Genomic DNA, 19,511 nt, shown 5'->3' with positions numbered 1-19,511 from the left:
ATCATTTGGTTTGCATTATCTGGGCTTGCGATGGGGCTTCAGTGAGCCTTTGATGGCAGGCATTCAATTTACTATCTTTTTTTGGGGGGGAAGGAAGAGAAATTCTTCTCTTTGTGTACCATCCACCTGGGCAGTGTCTATAACCTAGCTGAGGAGGAACAAGCAATAGAAGGGAGAATCCAGTGATAGTTTATCTCCGATGGTTGCAAAACCCTTCAAACTGTTGCACTTGAACAGTTATCAACTTTAGCACTGCCTCTTTCCACAGAGCACCTGAAGGTTTTCGACTGATCCTGGGATATGGTTGTCTTACCAAGATTTCTACCTAGGAAATAATAATAATAATAATGGTGGCATTTATTAAGCACTTACTATGTGCAAAGCACTGTTCTAAATGCTGGGGAGGTTACAAGGTGATCAGGTTGTCCCAACGGGGGGCTCACAGTCTTAATCCCCATTGTACAGATGAGGGAACTGAGGCCCAGAGAAGGTAAGTGACTTGCCCAACGTCACACAGCTGACAAGTGGCGGAGCTGGGATTTGGACCCATGACCTCTGACTCCAAAGCCCGGGCTTTTTCCACTGAGCCATGCTGTAATCTCTTCCTAGAAAGATTTCTGAGTCTCAAGGAACTTAAAGAGTCGGGGCCTATTCAGAATTAAAGATGGGCAAATTCATTCATTCAATCGTATTTATTGAGCGCTTACTGTGTGCAGAGCACTGTACTAAGAGCTTGGGAAGTACAAGTTGGCAACATATAGAGACGGTCCCTACCCAACAGTGGGCTCACAGTCTAGGGCAAATACCCTAATCCCGTATAATAACAGTATTTGTTAAATACTTACTTGTGTCAAGCACTGTTCTAAGGGCTGCGTGCCCCTTGCATTTGGATTTTCACTCATTACTCACCCCTCCCTAAGTCCCACAGCACTTAAGTACATAGCCTTAATTTATTTATTTATATTAATGCCTATCTTCCCCTCTAGACTGTAAGCTCTTTCTGTGCAGGGAACGTGTCTGCCAACTATGTTATATCGTACTCTCCCCAGCATTTATTACAGTGCTCTGCACACAGTAAGCACTTGATAAATATGATTGATTGCTGATTGACTGGTGTAGAGACAAGGTAATCGGGTTGGGTACCGTCCCTGTCCCACATGGGGCTCAGAGTCTAAGTAGAGGGGAGGACAGGTATTGAATCCCTATTTTACAGATGAGGGAACTGAGACACAGCAAGGAAATGTGACTTGCCCAAGGTCCCACAGTGGACAGGTGGTGGAGCCGGGATTAGAACCCAGTTCCTCTGGCCCCCAGGCCCATGCTGTATCCACTAGACTACATTGCTCCTCACTGCTTATGGTGTATCTCTGAATCAGAGCAGGCCTCCATTTGCCTTGCCATTCAGGCCCCACAGTAAGTCGGGAGATGAGGGGTGGATGAGCAAAGGAGGGGCATCAGTTGAGGAACTTGGAGGCTCACAGTTTAGGGGGTCTAGACGCCTCCCCCAACACACCCGGTTTAGTGTCCACATTGGTACTGGGACCCAAGGGCAGAGAGCCAAGCCCATCTCAGCCCACATTGGTCCTCTTCAGCTGTGCCAGCCTAGTCGGCCATTTACCGAGGACTTTCTTCTAGGGTGTTCATTCATGGGGGTAGTCCAGTTTTCCCGAGGTTATAGCATCACCCCTCAAGAGAGGTGCAGATTATTAGTCCCCTGCTTTCCCGAGGGAGAGGTGGTGGCAAAAAGAAGCGGGAAAACCTGGGGTGGGCAGCTCCTCTGAGGAAGCCTCTCTGAAGAATACAGCTGGCAGCCACAGGGCCAGGTGGTCCTTAGCCAGATCGTGGCTCAGAGGGTCTGCCGGGAGGTTGGAGGAGCTGTGGGCAAGCAGCATGGAGTGGGCCGGGGAGAAATGGGGAGCTCTGGCCAGGATATGGGAAAAGGTAGTCCCTTGGCAACCTCACTTTCCCTGGGACAAAGCTGGGGTGCCGAGGCCACGCCAAGGTTCATGCCATCAAAGCTGGCACGAGTCAGGCACCCACCTGCTCCAGGAGGAGAATTGGTGGGGGGGTGGCAGAGAAGCTTTTGGAGAGCAGAAATCAACCTTGACGAAGCCTTAAGATGGAAAATTGGGAATATGTGCTGAACTTTGGTAAATCCTCTAGACTGTAAGCTCGTGGGCAGGGAACTTGTCTGTTAATCTGTTATATTGTACTCTCCCAAATAATTAGCACAGTGCTTTGCACACAGTAAGCACTCAATAAATACAATTGACTGACTATGAACTAGGGGAAATGCTTGTACGAAAGGACAATGAAAGCTTATAGATTCATTCAACTTTCCCTGGTTAACTGATTCCTAAGTAAGACTTTTACAAGGCACATTAACTCCTTCAAGGCTTGCTTAACTTTTGCTATGCTCATCATATGTGACAGCAGGATAATGACATTTCAGTCAATCACAGGCAGCATGGTGTTATGGTAAAGAATGCCCTAGTTATCCGGTGTCAGTAGTAGTTGTAATACTTGACTCTGCTGCCTGGATCATTTTTCTACAAATGGTTCAGTCCATGCTTCCCCAGTCCTCAAAAGCCTCCGGTGGTTGTCCATCCACCTCGGCATCAAACAGATGCTCTTTACCATAGGCTTTTAAACACTCTGTCACCTTGCCCCCTCCTACCTTACTTCACTGATTTCCAAGTCACTCAGTCCACACATTTCACTGCTCTAATGTCAGCCTACTCTCTGGGCCTTAATCTCATCCATCTCATCATTGACCTCCCACCCACATCTTGCCTCTGGCTTGGAATGCCCTCCCTTTTCATTTCCAATGGACAATCACTCTCCCCAATCCCAAAGCCTTATTAAAAGCCCATCTACTCCAAAAGGCTTTCCCTGACTAAGCTCTCATTTCCTCTTCTCCCACTCCCTTCTGTGTTGCCCTTCCACTTGGATTTGCATGCTTTATTCACCCCTTCCTCAGCCCCACAGCACTTATGTACATAACTGTATTTATTTATATTAATGTCTGCCTCCCCTTCTAGACTATAAGATCACTGTGGGCAAGGAATTTATCATCATCATCATCAATCGTATTTATTGAGCGCTTACTATGTTCAGAGCACTGTACTAAGCGCTTGGGAAGTACAAATTGGCAACATATAGAGACAGTCCCTACCCAACAGTGGGCTCACCAACTCTGTTATACTCTCCCAAGCGCTTAGTATGGTGCTCTCATGCACAGTAAGTGCTCAATAAACACAATTGATTGATATGTAGGAGTAGCCATTATTGAGCACCAGACCGTCTTGAAGTAGCTTCCACCTTCAGTCTGTTTTTCTTTCCCCTGCTCTTTGTTTTCACTGTGTTCACAAATCCCAGGTATTTAATGGAGTTTGCAAAGAAGTACCTGTAGAATAGACCATCAGATGCCCCAGTATAGGCAAAGTAATTAAGCAATCCTTCCACAAACTTAGTGGGTAAAGAAACCAGAGAGAGGAAAAAAAAGTTCAATTCAAATTAGTTGCTCCAGTTCTGAGGCTCCCGTCTCTCACTGCCAAACTACATTTTTCTTGGGGGCTTCCCAGTTTTCTCTGGAAATTTGGAAATGACTAGCTTTTCATAATCTGAGTGTGTTTTTATGACATTGAGATCATATTTTCCCCTTGTTCCAGTACAGTTTCTGCCCCAAAGCCAGTTCCATGGAATGCCATGACAGCAGAAGAAAATCCAGTTTCAACGAAAGATTTCTGTTTGCAATGAAGACAGGGTTAGTTTCTAGTGGCTGAAGGAAGATCCAGACTCTCACTGAAGACAGACTATTTTTCACCCTCCCAAGTCCTTGCAGACGTTGTCTAAGTGTGGGTCCTTTTCCTACTTCCCGTTTTCCTCCGCACAAACCTGCATAGTTTGCAGAGTTTTCTGGTTCCACGCCAGGAAAAGTCAAAGATTGGAGATAGGGTAGTACCAACTGACACAGGAAGAAGATATGTGTGAGGGGTGGAACTTTCTGAGGAAGCTTGAACAAATGTCTCTCCTCTCCACCCTTCCCATGGGTTTGTTCAATAATGATAATAACAATAATAATATTTGTTGAGCACTTACTGTGTGTCAAGTACTATTCTAAATGCAGGGAGAAGTACAAGATCATCAGGTCAGACACAGCCCCTGTTCCACATGGGGCTCACAGTCTATTTAGGAGGGAATACAGGTACCAAATCCACATTTTACAGATAAGCAAGGAATCGGTCATCAATTCATTGTAATTATCGAGCACTTCCTGAGTGCAAAATACACTGTTCTAAGGCTTGGGAGACTAGAGAAGAAGCAAGACATGGATTCCGTATCCTCAAGGAGCTGACGATCTCTAATTGTTGAGGCAGACAGACAAAACGTTCTTACAAAAAGTAGTAGCAAGAGGAAGAGCAAATAATGATAATTGTTGTGTTTGTTAAGTATTTATTTTGTGACAAGTGCAGACACACTTCCAATCAGGGCCCCCAGAATAAAGGGAAGGGAGAAGGGTACTGAATATCAGAGTCCTAGTAGACTGTACCCTCTTTGTGTGTACCAACTCCATTTTATTGTACTCTCCTAAGTGCTTAGTACAGTGCTCTGCACACTGATTGATTGAATCCCCATTTTACAACATAATTTTGAATGAGTCAAAGAAATGATGAATGATAATGATGAAATAGCTGAATAAATAGTTGAATATACAAATGAATGTGACTATGAACATGAGTGCTGAGGATAACTTCAAAATGCATCGGTGCTCAGGGCAACTGTTGAATTGGCCCATTTAAGGTATTTTGAATGAATCAGGGAAGGGTTCTCAGAGAGTAGGATTTTAGGAGGCTTTAAGTACTGGGAAATCTATGGCTGGGTAGATTTTGTTGGGGAGGGAGGCTTCAAAGGCAGGAGGTTTGAGAGTGAGGCACGGATGGATGATGATCTTGGGAGGAGGGAAACTGTGAGAGATGGGGAGACCCAAGCAAAGAAATCCTAAATACGAGGTGGCGAAAGCTAGTCAAGAGTCTCTATGTGACCCCCTATTTTCACGGTCACTTCTCAAACCCAGGGCCTGCCCCTGGGACAACCCCTCTGGGATCAAGCAGGTGATGAAATGTTTTCATTGCTTGCCTGCGGGCAGATAGAATTAGCACTCATAGACGTGAAGCTTGTCCTTAGGGAGCTTATGATCTAGCAGGGAGATGGGCACTAAAATAAATTACAGATTGGAGGAAGCAATACAGTGAAAGATATAATAAGCGCTTAACAAATACCGTTATTATTTTTATTGTGTGCTAAACACTGGAGTAGATTATGAAATAATCAAATGGGTCACAGTTCTTGTCCCAGGCAGGGTTCACAGTCTAGGAGTCAAGGAGAACAGGTATTTTCCCCCCATTTTACAGTTGAGGAGACTGAGGCACAGAGCTATTAAGTGATTTAAGTCACAGCAGGCTTGTGGTGGAACCGGGATTAGAACCCAGTCCCCTCCCCCGCCTCCCAGCCCCATGACCCTTCCACCAGGCCACACTCTCACTCAGGTGAGCCCCCAAGTGAGAGGAAGTGCTGAAGTGGGAGGTCGAGGGAAACGTGAGTTGGGGAGATGAAAAATTAATCCGCAAAGGCCTCCTGGAAGAGATGTGATTTCCGAAAGGCTTTGAAGATGAGGAGAGCGGTGGTCTCGTGGAGATGAAGGGGGAAGGAGGTGGAGGCAGAAGGGAGAGCAAAGAGGTCAGTGGCGGGAGAAATGAGAAGGAAGTCCAGTGAGTAGATTGGCTTAAGAAGAACAAAGAGTGCAAGCTGGGTTGTAATGTGAAGGGAGCAAGGATAAGTGGGCAAGTGAGCTGATTGAGCGCTTCAAAGTCGGTAGTCAAGAGTTCATAATAAGTTCATGCTCTTCCCATTGTGGATATTAAAGGCATTAGCCCTTTGGCGCTTGAAATACTGGCGATCGAAAGGCCAGGGGCACTTTATTCTTGGAGAGCAGTTTAAGCCTAGATAGCCATAAAACGGGTTTCCCTTAAGGCCCCTTCCGAAACGGTAGAACGATCCCAATCTGAACTTATCACAATCCCCTTCGCCGAGGGTTCGTAGGTGAGGTATAGAGGGTGCGTTTGCGTGTGTGTGTGTGTGTGTGTGTGTGTGTGTGTGTGTGTGTGTGTGTTTCAGCTTCCTGTGTGAGGGATCCGTCCACCTCATAGGGCCCCTGTGAAGGCAGGGCTCTGTGCTTTGTAGGAGCCGGATCTGGCTGGCCGAGGGTGAGAGAGTTGCCAGCCAGCTAAGAGAAGAATTCCTGAAGTGACTTTAGTCCTCCACGTGGTGAAAAAGCCTCACGGCAACTGGGCAACTCTCCCATCTGCCTCCTCAAAGATAAGTCCCTCCGGACCCTGGGGGCTACATGATGTCCTACCCAAAGGATTCTTATTTCTTGGCTAGGAAATGGCAGGGATTCCTCCCCCGCCCCCCTTCTCCTTTCTCATTTCAGAGGTTTGCAGCATCCAGGGCTGTTGGGCTCGTAGCGGAAGCTGTTCCATCCCTCCCTGTTTCCTCACCGTCGACACTCGTGTTCACTTCCACAGCGGAAGGGGAAGGGTTAATACGTTACATCCACCTGGAAATGGTCTTTTCCCACAAAAGCGCGGTTTGCATTTGGGTGAGATATATTTCGTAAAGGAGCAAGAGATGGGAGCAAATGCAGTGGGCTGACTGGCCTCTGTGCAGTGGGAGTGGGAAAGGTTAGAGTCCAGGACTCAATCACTCAGTGGTGTTTATTGAGCGCTTACTCTGTGCAGGACGCTAGGAGGGAATAATAGAGTTAATAGATTTGATCCCTTCTCTGAAGAAGCTTGCAATCTAGGGGTGGGAGAGACAGCGATCAAATAAAATTTAAGTAGGAGAAAGTAGTAGAGTACGAAAGTGTATACGATAGTGCCGCGGGGACTGTATAAGTACTCCAGTGAGTAGGTGGCCGGAAGTGATAAAAAGGCAGCTGGGAGAGGATGGAGAGATGAGCGATTTGTCAGGAAAGACTTCCTGCAGGAGATGCAATTTTAGAAGGGCTTTGAAAATGGGGAGTGTGGTGGTTTTTCGCATGTGGAGAGGAAAGGAGTTCCAGTCCAGGAGGGCGTGAGAGAGAGGTCAGTGGTGGGAGAGACGAGAATGAGACACAGTGAGTAAACTGGCTTGAGAGGAGCAAAATGTATGAGCTGGGCTGTAGCAGGGGAAGGGATGGGATAAGGAGGGAGAGAGTCAACTAAGTGTCTTAAAGCTGATGGTCAAGAGTTTCTGCTTGCTGCAGAGAGGAATGGACAGCCATTGGAGGTTTTTTAGGAGGGGGGAGATGTGCACAGGATGATGCTTTAGAAAAATCCCCCGGTACAGCCGAGTGAAATATGGACTCAAGAGGGGGAGAGGCTGGAGGCAGGGAGGTCAGTGAGGAGGCTGGGATTTGAGCCGTGCTGGGACCCACGCGTTGACTGTTTGGATGAACAGGAAGGGACGGATGATGGTGTTGTCATGAAGACAGAACTGATGGGATTTGGTGACTGAATATGCCGGTTGAAAGAGAGAGATGAGTCAAGAAGAGGCAAAATAGGGACTTGAGAGACAGTAAGGGCAGTGGTAGTGTCAACTGTGGTGGTGAAGATTTGCAGATGTTTCCTTAGAGAGAAATGATCCCATCTTGTGCCTTTTATGAGTGCAAGAATTGCCCTTTGCATGCAAATCCCAAATCCTCTTTCTCTTCAGGGAAGCTGCTTTAGATGGGGGAATTTGATCTCCCCTAGAAAGCGGTGGGTTGTGCTGCTCTAAACTGCATTCTGTGGTCTACGAAGTGAGAGCTGAATTTCCAGTCCCTAGTGTAGGGGAATTACGTGCACACTAGTGCATACGCCAACAAGAACCGTGTGGGAAACTCCCTACCTGCCATCAGTTCATTATCAGTGGTCCAATTTGCCTTTTGTGCCCCTAGACTGTCCTCTTCTGTGAGTTCAGAGAGAGGGCTGTGGAGGCGGTTAAAGGTGGCTGGGATGAACTCGCAGAATTGGTTCTTTTTCCTCCCCTCCTTTTCTTTGGGCAAGTCTGCCTGCCCTTGGAGAATTTCAGGCTGGCAGGAACTTAGCTGGCTGCTAAATGGGTCTATGGGATGTAATGGCAGGGTCACTGAGCCGGAAGGCATGACACCGGGGTTCTAGTTTTTTTTTCAGCCTCATCATCATCATCAATCGTATTTATTGAGCGCTTACTATGTGCAGAGCACTGTACTAAGCGCTTGGGAAGTACAAATTGGCAACACATAGAGACAGTCCCTACCCAACAGTGGGCTCACAGTCTAAAAGGGGGAGACAGAGAACAAAACCAAACATACCAACAAAATAAAATAAATAGGATAGATATGTACAAGTAAAATAAAGAAAGAAATAAATAGAGTAATAAATATGTACAACCATATATACAGGTGCTGTGGGGAAGGGAAGGAGGTAAGATGGGGGGATGGAGAGGGGGCTCGGGCTTGCTGCTTGACCCTGGACAAGTGACAACCTCTCTGGGCCTCAGATTCCTCATCAGTAAAATTGGCATTAGAATCTGAGCCACTCCCTGCTTCTCCAAATGTTTTGAGGACAAGATAAGACACCGACATGATCACACACCGAAAAAGACCGACACGCTCTATCATGGGGGTTGTGGGTATAACACAAAACCCCATGGGAAGGAAAAATTGCACTGTAGAACCTGCCCCGTCACACGATATAAGCTGTTTCTTCCAACACCACGGCCTGCCGAATTCAAACAGGCTGGCATTGTCAAGCCAGAGAGCCTTCTTTCCCTAATAGTGTTCTAGTCAAACCGTATGGTAAAATTGCGTTTTTAGGAGTTTTTTGTATTTTTAAAATTGTAGTTGTTTAGAACATGGTGTGCCATGCGCTGTCCTAAGTGCCGAGTTAGATATGACCTAATCAGGTTGGACACAGTCCCTGTCCCGCATGGGGCTTGCAGTCTTAATCCCCATTTCCCATTTCACAGATGAGGTAACTGAAGCCCAGAAAAGGTAAGTAACTTGCCCAAGGTCACACAGCAGACAAGTAGTGGAGCTGGACTAGAACCCAGGCCCTCTGACTTCCAGGCCTGTGCTCTATCCACTGGGTCAGGCATAATAATAATAATAATAATAATAATAATAATAATAATAATAATAATGGCATTTGTTAAGCGCTTACTATGTGCAAAGCACTGTTCTAAATGCTGGGGGGATACAAGGTGATCAGGTTGTCCCCGGGGGGCTCACAGTCTTAATCCCCATTTTACAGATGAGGTAACTGAGGCACAGAGAAGTTAAGTGACTTGCCCAAAGTCACACAGCTGACAGTTGGCGAAGCTGGGATTTGAACCCATGACCTCTGACTCCAAAGCCCGGGCTCTTTCCACTAAGCCACGCTAGCAGCCTGGCCTAATGGATAGAGCACAGTCTACCCAGAATCAGAAGGTCCTGGGTTCTAATTTGAGCTCCACCATTTGTGTTGTGTGACCTTGGGCAAGTCACTTCACTTCTCTTTACCTCATCTCGGCTTCAAGGCTGTCCATCCCCTCGCCCACTCCTACCTCACCTCCCTTCTCTCCTTCTCCAGCCCAGCCCACACCCTCCGCTCCTCTGCCGCTAATCTCCTCACCGTGCCTCGTTTTCACCTGTCCCGCTGTCGACCCCCAGCCCACGTCCTCCCCCTGGCCTGGAATGCCCTCCCTCCACACATCTGCCAAGCTAGCTCTCTCCCTCCCTTCAAAGCCCTACTGAGAGCTCACCTCCTCCAGGAGGCCTTCCCAGACTGAGCCTCCTCCTCCCTCTCCCCCTCCTTCTCCTCCCCACAGCACCTGTATATATGTATATATGTTTGCATGTATTTATTACTCTATTTATTTTATTTGTACATATTTACTCTATTTTATTTTGTTAATATGTTTTGTTTTGTTCTCTGTCTTCCCCTTCTAGACTGTGAGCCCACTGTTGGGTAGGGACTGTCTCTATATGTTGCCAACTTGTACTTCCCAAGCGCTTAGTACAGTGCTCTGCACACAATAAGCACTCAATAAATATGATTGAATGAATGAATGAATGAATCTGTAAAATGGGGATTAAGATTGTGAGGTCCATGCAGGACAGGGACTGTGTCCAACCTGACAACCTGAGAGCTCACCTCCTCCAGGAGGCCTTCCCAGACTGAGCCCCCTCCTTCCTCTCCCCCCCATCCCCACCGCCTTACCTCCTTCTCCTCCCCACAGCACCTGTATATGTGTGTGTGTGTGTGTGTGTGTGTGTTTGTTTGTACATAGTTATTACTCTATTTTACTTGTACATATTTATTCTATTTATTTTATTTTGTTAATATGTCTTGTTTTGTTGTCTGTCTCCCCCTTCTAGATTGTGAGCCCGCTGTTGCGTAGGGACCGTCTCTATATGTTGCCAACTTGCACTTCCCAAGCGCTTAGTACAGTGCTCTGCACACAGTAAGCACTCAATAAATACGACTGAACGAACGAACCTGGTATCTACCACATAGCTTAATACAGAACCTGGTACATAGTATGTGCTTAACAAATACCATTAAAAAAACAGGGTAAAGGAAAGCCCTCTCAGCTTGAGCAGTGAGTCTGAGTGGCCGCATCATGGGAGAGGATACCTTCAACTATGAGAAACCTTGCAAACCCTCTGTGGTTTTGAAGTCTGGCTTAAAGTGTGAATGAATCTGGCCTCGACCCCCAAAGATTTAGTAATGCTGAGCCCTTTCTCCGGGAAACAGTTAGGGCTGGAGCTGAGGCAGGCAGTTGAAGCCATCCAAATCACATGGTTCATTTGGGCTATTTCTCATTTATGTGGGAAGCCTCCAGAAAGATGTTGGGAATATTCCGAGAGTGGTGTTATCTTGGCATTATCCTTGAATCCTCTTTCTCATTCAACCCACATGTTCACTCTATCACTAAATCCTGTCTGTTTGACCTTCACAAATCACTAAAATCCACCCTTTACTCTCCATCCAAATTCCTACCGTGTTAATCCAAGCACTTATCCTCCTATCCCTCCTTGATTACTGTCTCAGCCTCCTTGCTGACCTCCCTGCCTCCTGTCTCTCCCCGCTCCAGTCCATCCTTCACCCTGCCACCCGAATCATTTTTGTCCAGAAACGCTCTGGACATATTACTCCCCTCCTCAAAAACCTCCAATGGCTACCGATCAATCTGCGCATCAAGCAGAAACTCCTCACCCTGGGCTTCAAGGCTCTCCATCACCTCGCCCCCTCCTACCTCACCTCCCTTCTCTCCTTCTACTGCCCAGCCCGCACCCTCCGCTCCTCCACCACTAATCTCCTCACTGTACCTCGCTCTCGCCTGTCCCGCCATCGACCCCCGGCCCACGTCATCCCCCGGGCCTGGAATGCCCTCCCTCTGCCCATCCGCCAAGCTAGCTCTCTTCCTCCCTTCAAGGCCCTGCTGAGAGCTCACCTCCTCCAGGAGGCCTTCCCAGACTGAGCCCCTTCTTTCCTCTCCCCTCGTCCCCCTCTCCATCCCCCCGTCTTACCTCCTTCCCTTCCCCACAGCACCTGTATATATGTATATATGGTTGTACATATTTATTACTCTATTTATTTATTTATTTTACTTGTACATTTCTATCCTACTTATTTTATTTTGTTGGTATGTTTGGTTCTGTTCTCTGTCTCCCCCTTTTAGACTGTGAGCCCACTGTTGGGTAGGGACTGTCTCTATGTGATGCCAATTTGTACTTCCCAAGCGCTTAGTACAGTGCTCTGCACATAGTAAGCGCTCAATAAATACGATTGATTGATTGATTGATTGATTTTTCTACAGAAATGTTCAGACCGTGTTTTCCCCATTCTTCAAGAACCTCCAGTGGTTGTCCATCCACCTCCACATCAAACAAAAGTTCCCTACCATCGGCTTTAAAGCACTCAATCACCTTACCCCTCCTACTTCACCTCAAGACTCTGCCACTACAATCCACCCCACACACTTCACTCTTGTAATGCCAACCTTCTCACTGTACCTCGCTGTTGTCTATCTCACCACCAACTTTGCACCCTTGTCTTACCTTTAACCTGCAACAGCCCCACTCCTCATCTCCGACGGACAATGATTCTCCCCACCTTCAAAGCCTTATTGAAGGCACATCTCCTCCAAGAGGCCTTCTCTAAGTCCTCATTTCCTCTTTTCCCACTGCCTTATGCATCTCCCTTGCTTGTTCCCTTCATTCACAACCACCACCACCCCCGGCCCCCACCCCAAATCCTATAGCACTTAGGTACATATCCATAATTTATACTAATGTCTGTCTCCTCCTCTAGACTGTAAGCCCATTGTGAGCAGGAAATGTATCTGTGATATTGTTGTGTTGTACTCTCCCAAGTGCTTAGAGCAGTGCTCTACACACAGTAAGCAGTCAATAAATACGATTGATTGGTACTTTCCACCTGACAGTGTTCTGTAAAGGGGAGCATTCTCACAACCTATTCATAGTCTGCTCAGCTGGTAGGTCATTACTCTAGCCATTGTACAGGTACCTTGGTATTTCCTCAAGAAGACAACAAAATATCGAGCGGGTGGCGTCCTGTCGGCCACAGTGACAATACAAACTAGAACCGTTTCTAGTTAGTCGTATTTATTGAGCACTTACTGTGTGCAGAGCACTGCACTAAGCACTTGGGAGACATCTTCAGGGATTCTCAAATTGTTTAACAACAACTTCCTGAATGCCACCACCTCCTCTTTAATAACTGGGAAGGAATCTTCCTGGGAAATTGAGGCACTTGGCAGTAAGATTCCCAGCAGTCGTTTCTTCCTCTTTTTTTTACAAACAGAAGAGTGAAGGAGGGAAAAAATTAAAAATAGCTGACCGATCCTTTTAGCATCTGACTCCATGGGGATGGCGGTTACCTCAGCTTCTGAGCTTGACTACCAGGCGTGCTTTTCCCGAGTCTCTGATAACAACCTGAGCGTTTCCTGTCATGGCCGAAGAAACAAAATGGTGGTTCTCTGCCCTATTATCTCATTGAAGCTTGTCTTCTCCCAGTCCTTCCTCCAGCCAGTAACCCTGCTCCCTTTTATTCCTGATGCCCATGATGAAAATTGGGCCCCTATGCTCTTGGGTGTGAGGAGAGAGGGTGGAGAAGGGTAAATTTGGCACTGTCTCTTCCCAGCCTCTGAGGTGCCATTAAGTTAATTATGGTGGCAAACTGCTCAACTTCCTCTCAGGAAGTTACTTAGCAGAAGAGAACCAATGGAGTCTTGTCTGTTCCAGGTTTGTTAGCAGCCTAGTCAATTATTGGTGAAGTAATTGACTAAATGGGACCCCTGTGGCCAAAATGAAGGATTTGCCTTCCCACTGGTGGGAACTGGTTGATTATATTAAATGATTCAGAAAGTTTCTTTCCAATTGGAGAAGACCAGAACCCTGGAATGTGCATTCTGGGAGAATGGTAAAAAAATATTCCTACTCGTAGGATTGAGTTAGGAATGATACCACCACTATTCATATAGGCATATATAGATAAATGTAAATAAACTAGCCTCTTTATTTCCTCCTTCTGCCCTCCCCTTGGCATCAACTATGCACTTGGCTACGTACTCCTTAGGCACCTTGATACTCACCCCAGCCTCACCTTACTTACATAATTTCCCAAGTGCTTAGTACAGTGCTCTGCACACAGTGAGTGCTCAATAAATACGATTGAATGAATGAATGAATGAATGAATAAATACTCTCATACTCTGCTATTTCCCCTATCATTATCTATTTTAATGTCTGCTTCTCCCTGTAGATTGTAAGTTCATTGTGGGCAGAGATCGTTTCTGCCAATCCTGTTACATTGTACTTTCCCAAGTGCTTCGTACAATGCTCTGCACACAGTAAGCGCTCAACAAAATACCATTGATTGATTGGTAGATAGGTGATGAGGTGGGTGGATAGATGCACATGTGTCTGGCCTTTGTATTAAGATGGCCCTGCTGAAGGCAAGAGTGGGCAAGCTAATCCATTCTCCACTGTTGGCAGCTATATTTGTCCTTGGCTCCATTGTTACATTGGTCACCTGAAGGGTTCGTCACTATTTTCAAGGCAGGCTGTTAGTCTCCCAAACAGACCATAATCTTGGCTAAAGGACTACAACCCCTTTCACTGTTGTCATCATCATCCTCTGTCGCTATCTCGTCTTATGTGTACAGAGCCTTGAGCTAGGGGCCTGGACACAATCAATCCATGGTTTTTACTGAGCACTTATGAGCACTGTACTAAATGGCTTGGGAGAGAACAGTACAACAGAGTTAGCAGACACGTTCCCTGCCCATAATGAGCTGTGAGCCCCATATGGGACAGAGACTGTGTCCAACCTGATTAGCTTGTATCTACCCCAGCGCTTAGAACATTGCTTGACACATAGTAAGCACGCAACAAATACCATCATTATTGTTATCTTCCCATCTGGACAGATGTGATGTTCCTCCACCCAGGACTCCCTGTGGTATCTCATTCAGGCTTCGCCTTCCTACGTCACCTGGCTTCTCTCCTACTCTAACTCAGCCCCACACTTCACTCCTCTGCCAACCTACTCACTGTATGTACCTCAATCTCATCTATCTTGCTGCTGACCTCTCACGCACATCCTAGAACGCCCTCCCTCCTCATATCCCGCAGACAATTACTCTCCTCCCCGCTTCAAAGCCTGATAGAAGGCACATCTCCAAGAGGCCTTCCCTGACTAAGCCCTCCTTTCCTCTTCTCCCACTCCCTTCTGCAATGCCCTGACTAGCTCCCTTTATTCGTCCCCCACCCTGCCCCACAGCACTCATGTCCCTATCTGCAATTTTTTTCTATTAATATCCGTCTTCCCCTCGACTGTAGGCTTGTTGTGGGCAGGGAATGTATCTGTTGTTCCCCTGTACACTCTCAACCGCTTAGAACAGTGCTCTGCACACAGTAAGTGCTCAATAAATACGACTGGCAGACTGAGCAGTTGGCCGTTTTGCCAAGTTATGCTCTGCCCCCTTTCTCCCTTCCAGACTGGGGAGCTTCCAGAGACTTGAAAAGTTGTTATTTCTCCAGGGCTCGACTCCAAGCCTTTGATCTACACAGGCTTAATGCCCAGGGTGCTACAAGTTGCTACCGGTCATGAGCAGTGTAAAACCAAACCTGCAGACGAAGAGGGTGGGGGCACTTTCCGTTACCACCAGTTTAGGAATCTTGCCTTGTTTTCTCCGCCTCCCTTTCATTTTCTCCTCTGCGTCCCAGTCGTCCTCGTCTCCGGCCCCCACCTCACCCGAGCAGGAGGCCGGAAGCCTGGGTGCCATTGTTTAGGCGGGGGCCAACAATTGTCTGAACAAGCAGGCGGTTTCTTCTGTTTTTTCCTTGGCCGACTCCAAAGCTCCCTCGGCTTCTAGCTGCCGAGGCCCTGTTTAAGGACTCCCGGCCTGCAGCATATTGGCCGGAACAGAGGAGGGTACAGAAGAGGTGAGAAAAATAATAATAATTGTGGTACTTACAGTCTATTTTAGACGGTAAGCATGCTGTGGGCAAGGATCTTGGCTACAGCTCTGTATTGGACTCTCCCAAGTGCTTAATACAGTGCTCTGCAAAGAGTAAGTGCTCAATAAATTCTATTGATTAATGGATTGGTATTTATTAATGGCTTAGAGTGTGTCCAGCAATGAACTAAAAGCTGGGGCAAGATAATCAGGACCCAAATGGGACTCACAGTCTGAGTAGGAGGGAGAACTGGTATGGAATCCCTGTTTTGCAGATGAGAGAACTGAGGCACAGAGAACTGTGGCTTCCCAGAGACATGCCCTCCCTGGGGGAATATCAGCTCTGCCCCGGAACTACAACAGCCTATGGAGTACATGCTGGAGTGTGATTAGTCTTATTATCATTATTATTTATTAATAATCATAATAATGATAATTGTGGTATTTATTAAGTACTAATATGTACCAAGAACTATATTCAGTTTTGGGATTGACTCATTATAAGCAGAGCTCTAGTGGATAGAGCACAGACCTGGGTTCTAATCCCAGTTCTGCACTTGTCTGGTGTGTGACCTTGGGCAAGTCACTTCACTTCTGTGTGCCTCAGTCATCTGTAAAAACAGGATTAAGACTGTGAGTCCCGTGTGGGACAGAGACTGTGTCTAACCTGATTAGCTTAGACCCAGAGCTTAGTACAGTGGCTGGCACATAGTAAGTGCTTAAAAAATACCATTAAAAAAAAAAAGTCAGACACTGTCCCTGTCCCACGTGAGGCTCCATGTCAAAAAGGAAAAGAGAAGACGTTTTGAATCCCCATTTTACAGATGAGGAAACTGAGACACAGAGGTTTCTGACCTACCCAAGTTCATAAAGCAGGAAAGTGGTGGAGCTAGAATTAGAACTCAGATCTTCTGACCCCTAAGCCAGTGCTGTTTCCACTAGGCTAGCTCAGGAAACGTGAGGAGGTAGGATTTTCTGAGGAACAAGATTAGCTTCTCCCCCAGTTAAGAAGCTTGGGGTGTGGAAGCTCTGGAGTTGGTGGTACTGGGGAGAAATTTGGGAGGGCAAAGAGGGGCTGCTGAGCTGACAAACAGGGAATGGAGCTGGGCAGGGCAGCCTTTCCTGTTGACTAGTCAGGGCTGGGCACCGAACAATGCAACTGGCAGATGAGCAGCCTGCCCCCTCCTCTCTGTCTGTCCAAGAACTTTGCTCACCCTTTGCCTCCTTTCCTTTCTCTTTATTATCATGATTGTGGTATGTAATAATAATAATAATAATGGCATTTATTAAGCACTTACTATGTGCAAACCACTGTTCGAAGTGCTGGGGAGGATACAAGTTGATCAGGTTGTCCCATGAGGGGCTCACTGTCTTAATCCCCATTTTACAGATGAGGTAACTGAGGCACAGAAAAGTTAGGTGACTTGCCCAGAGCCACACAGCTGACAAGTGGTGGAGCAGGGATTTGAACCCATGACCTCTGACTCCCAAGCCTGTGCTCTTTCCACTGAGCCACACTGCTTGTACTAAGGCAGGCCCAGAGGGGTGAAGGGACTTACCCAAGGTCACACAGTGGAACAGTCGTAGATATAGGTTTTGAACCTGTGTCTACTGACTCGCAGGTTCAGGCTCTTCCCACTAGACCCTGCTGCCCTGCCGTGGGCAGGGAATGTGTCTGTTTATTGTTGTATTGTACTCTCCTAAGCACCTAGTACAGTGCTCTGCACACAGTAAGCGCTCAATAAATACCATTGAATGAGTTACTAACCTCCGCATCAAACAGGAACTCCTCACTAGTGGCTGTAAAGCATTCAATCACCTTGCCCCCTCCTACCTTGAGTCATTGCTCTCCTACTATAACAATAATAATGACAGCATTTATTAAGCACTTACTTTGTGCCAAGCACTGTTCTAAGCACTGGGGTGGTGACAAGGTGATCAGGTTGTCCCACAGGGGGCTCACAGTCTTAATCCCCATTTTACAGATGAGGTCACTGAGGCACAGAGAAGTTAAGTGACTTGCCCAAAGTCACACCGCTGACAATTGGTGGAGCTGGGATTTGAACCCATGACCTCTGACTCCAAAGCCCTCTTTCCACTGAGCCACGCTGCTTCACTACAACCCAGCCCGCACGCTTGGCTCCTCTAATGCCAACCTACTCACTGTACCTCAATCTCATCTTGCTCGCTGCCGAACTCTCGCCCACATCCTGCCACTGGCCTGGAACACACTCCCTCTTCATATCTGATGGATGATTACTCTCCCCACCTTCAAAGCTGAATTAAAAGCACATCTCCAAGAGGTCATCCTTGACTAAGCCCTCATTTTATCTTCTCCTGTTCCCTCCTCAGTCGTCCTTGCATTTGGATTTCCTCCCGTTTTTCACCCTTCCCTCAGCCTCAGAGCACTCAAGTACTTATCTGTAATTTACTGACTTATATTAACGACTGTCTCCCCCTCTAGACTGTAAGCTCATTGTAGGCAAGGATTGTGACTACCAACTCTGTTATATTGTACTCTTCCGAACGCTTAGTACAGTGCTCTGTACACAGCAAGCATCCAATAAATATGATTGACTGATGGATTAGTTCCCATTTTACAGATGAGGTAACTGAGGCCCGGAGAAATTCAGTGACCTGACCGAGATCACACAGCAGACAAATGGTAGAGCCGGAATTAAAACCCAGGTCCTAGGCCCCTGCTCTTTCCACTCGGTCACGCTGTTTCTCATTTCATTTAAGATCCTGCTAATCAATGCATCTTCCCAGCCAGGCATTGAAGCCAGGAGCAAAAATTTTGCAAACATTGATCCGACTGCTTTTTCCCCTTCACTAAAGTCAAGTGCTCAGAGGATGAGTACTTGTGTTTTTTAAGGACAGGTTACAGTCACTATGCCTGACTCAATTCGGCTGCTTTTGGTAATTTCTGGTGGGAGTCACAGGATCTTTTTCTATCCTCTCAGATTAAACCAAAGCCAAATATGCCATCAGCTGTTTTCTTACAAAACAGCTTGCCCATCCAGTTTTTAGCAGTGAATATTTTGGCGGTTGCACTCTTTCTTACGGCAAAAAGCGCTCCCCAGAAGATGCTAATCAATTGAGCCTTTGTTGAGCACCTGCTATGTACAGAACAGTGTACTAAACGCTTGAGGGAGTACGACAGAACTGGGAGACACAGGTTCTTCCACCGAAGAGCTTACAGTCTGTTAGGGGTGGCAGATTCTGAAATAAATTCGAGGTAGGATGAATTGCTAATCAACATGTGATATCTGTTGAATGCTTACCCCGTGTAGAGCACTGTAGTAAGTGTTTGGGAGAATACAACATTGTTGGTAGACATGCTCCCTGCCCACAGAGAGCTTCCAGTCCTGAGAGTGTAAGATAGATTTATTAAGTGCCACAGGCAGGTAAGAGTACTTACACAATGCAGAAATGGTGAATTGGCGGTTGAAGGAATAACAGTTGGGGAAATTCCCGCCTAAAGTCCTGAATGAAATGAATGGCCTCTCCTCATGTTGGCTCTTGGCTTTGCCTGCCAAGGAGTGGGGTGGCACTGTGGTCTAGTGAATAGAGCACAAGTGTGGGAGTCAGGAGGATCTGGCTTCTAATCCTGGTTCTGCCACTTGCCAGCTGTGTGAACTTGGGCAAGTCACTTCACTTCTCTGGACCTCAGTTACCCCATCTGTAAAACGGGGATTAAGATCGTGAGCCCCATCTGGGACAGGGACTGTGTCCAACCTGGTTGTTGTATCTTGTAGCTTCCCCAGAGCTTAGAATGCAGCTTGACACATAGTAAGAGCTTAAAAATGCCATTAAAATAAAAAACCCTCAGCTGCAGGTATGGGATGGGAGAATCAGATAGTAATAACTGTGGTATTTGTAAAGCTCTCACTATGTCCCAGGCACTGTACTAAGCGCTGGTGTAGATACAAGATAAGTTGGGCACAGTCCCTGTCCCACATGGGTTCACAGTCTGAGAA

General features: G+C 46.8%; 1 protein-coding gene across 1 annotated transcript in view; it reads left to right on the top strand.

Annotated features, from left to right (window-relative positions):
• The window catches only part of ATXN1 (ataxin 1), a 124,281-nt gene that overhangs the window by 19,631 nt on the left and 85,139 nt on the right, over positions 1-19,511 (top strand). The window lies entirely within an intron of this gene.

The sequence above is a fragment of the Tachyglossus aculeatus genome, chromosome X2 (assembly GCF_015852505.1).
Source record: "Tachyglossus aculeatus isolate mTacAcu1 chromosome X2, mTacAcu1.pri, whole genome shotgun sequence".
Taxonomy (NCBI): domain Eukaryota; kingdom Metazoa; phylum Chordata; class Mammalia; order Monotremata; family Tachyglossidae; genus Tachyglossus; species Tachyglossus aculeatus.
Note: the sequence above shows the minus strand (reverse complement) of the source record. Positions and strands in the feature narration are given on the sequence as shown.